Raw genomic sequence first — 2095 nt, 5'->3', positions numbered from 1 at the left:
TGTGTGTGTGTGTGTGTGTGTGTGTGTTGGTGCACTGAGCCCTAAATAAAGACTGTCCCCTTTGGAGGCAGGTGTTCTGCAGTGACACCTACCAAGTTCTGACTTGACCCTTTACAACTTTCCACATAGAAAAAGCAACCAAGAATTGGGACTCAGCATCAGTCCAGGCTGCCTGGAAAGGATCACTAATAGCACATCCGTCCCAAGGAAGAAGAGCCAGGCCGGAAGGGCATCCTTGCAGCCAAAGGTCATGGAATGTGTGTGAGGGGAGTGGATGGGAGTGAGCAGGGCATGGTGCCAAGTACCTCCTATTACACCTCTTAGCCTGTCACTTTTCTCTTTTTAAACAGTCCGTTGTACTTGATTAGATCTTACTCTATGAGCGGACTGAGAAGGATTTTTTGTTTTCTATTTCCTTCTACAAAAACATCTCCAGCTACTTCAGAGATGCCATCTGCAATGTAGCCCTAGAGGAATCGGAGACTGAAGGCTTTCTGCCTCTGCCACTAACTAGCTCTGCGACCTTGAGCAAGTCGCTTCAGCTCTGGGCTTCAGATGTATTATCAGTAAAAGGAGCGGGCTGGTAAAAAGGTGATTTCTAAGGTCCTTGTCAATGCTAAAATTTACAGAGCCAAATTCTCTATACAATTCAAGGTTTTTTGGTGTCTGTTCATATGTTGTATTTTTAAAATTTAATATCTCTTTGATATAGAAGAAACACATGGGACGCAAAGAAAACCCAAGAAAGCACTCAGTCCCCGAATTGGTAGTTTAGGGGGGGTCGAAGACAATGAGACTTTCTAGTGTTCCAGGGAAAGAAGGGGTTGAGAGGACACAATATCACGAGGCCCCTGGTGAGCCCAGTGTTGGGCCTATGAACGGCCTCCTAGTTCTCCACCAAGTTTGGAAAGTGCTAGGGGCACTTGGGTGGGTCAGTCGGGTAAGCATCTGCCTTTGGCTCAGGTCATGATCCCAGGGTGCTGGGATTGAGCGTTCAGCGGAGTCGGGCTCCCTGCTCAGTGGGGAGCCCGCTTCTCCCTCTCCCGCTCCTGCTCCCCCTGCCTGTGCTCTCTCTCTCTCTGCCTCTCTGTCAATAAATAAATAAAATCTTTAAAAAAGAAGAAGAAGAAAAGGAAAGTGCTGATTTTCTTAGTCCTGGTCCTGGTCCTGCTCCCATATGTGGCCTCCAGTTTTCAAGTCATCCAGGTCCCAGAATGGCCTCTTCCTTTCATTCCCCAGCATTCTCCCTTGGGGGGGGTGGGAAGGCTGCTTACCCGGCTGTGGTGTCAGAGTTCCAGGGGAGCTGTCATCTCGTGAGGTGGTGAGATCTCCCTATTCTCTGTTCGCTTTCCATCTATCATGCTTAGAGCTTGATCAGGGCGTCTCGGGGTCTTTTGAGGGCTTGTCCAAGGCCTGGCGGGCCAAGGGATATCTGAGGGCCGTCCCACCTCCTCCTTGGAGAACACCTGCTTGGAGGGGGGAGCTCAGTCTGGCTCCCGGTGGTATCTGGTCCTCAAGGGAAAACTGAGTGCCCAGAGGCAAGTACAATTCAGAAGGTGAAATTGCCTACAGGGGCAGAAGAGGCCCTGGGGAAAGGTTCAGTTAGGTGGCTTTGGTCTCAGATACTTCACCCAGCTCACCAGTGGGCTGGGGGGCTCTCGGCTGCGGGCCTTCGTAGGTGTCCTTGCAATGCCAAGGACGGGAGAGCAGGGATCTGAGCCTTGGGCCTAATTAGGACTCTCCAGCTGCTCTCGCGCTGGTAGGTTTGGCTGTGGAGAGCTCTCCACCTGGGTGGGAGTGTGCAGGACGCTGGCGCTCCTGCCCGAGGCTTGTTGTGTGGCAGAGGCCATCCTGGAGTGACTGGGACGCTCTTGGCTGAGCCCATCTGAACCAGGAAGACTAAGGTGGCACAGGGCCCAGACTAGGGTAAGGAGTGGCTGCTGGGCCCCAGTTCCTCTTTTGGGTACACAGCAGCTCAAGCCTCAACTCCCAACACTGAGTCTCAAAACATTATTTGCTGTATTTCAATGTCCACGAATGAAACTTGGTAAAGGATTGGTGATTTGGTTGTGATGGAAAACAGGTCTACAACGGA

The 2095-nt window shown here is 51.4% G+C and overlaps 1 pseudogene; it reads right to left on the bottom strand.

Moving 5' to 3' along the window:
- Positions 1 to 1110: 1110 nt before the first annotated feature.
- On the bottom strand, positions 1111 to 1885 carry LOC140600501 (cell division cycle-associated protein 3 pseudogene; annotated as a pseudogene).
- Between the last annotated feature and the right edge of the window lie 210 nt (positions 1886 to 2095).

Source organism: Canis lupus, chromosome 11 (assembly GCF_048164855.1).
Source record: "Canis lupus baileyi chromosome 11, mCanLup2.hap1, whole genome shotgun sequence".
Taxonomy (NCBI): domain Eukaryota; kingdom Metazoa; phylum Chordata; class Mammalia; order Carnivora; family Canidae; genus Canis; species Canis lupus.
The sequence above is the reverse complement of the archived record's forward strand: the minus strand, read 5'-3'. Positions and strand labels throughout refer to the sequence as shown.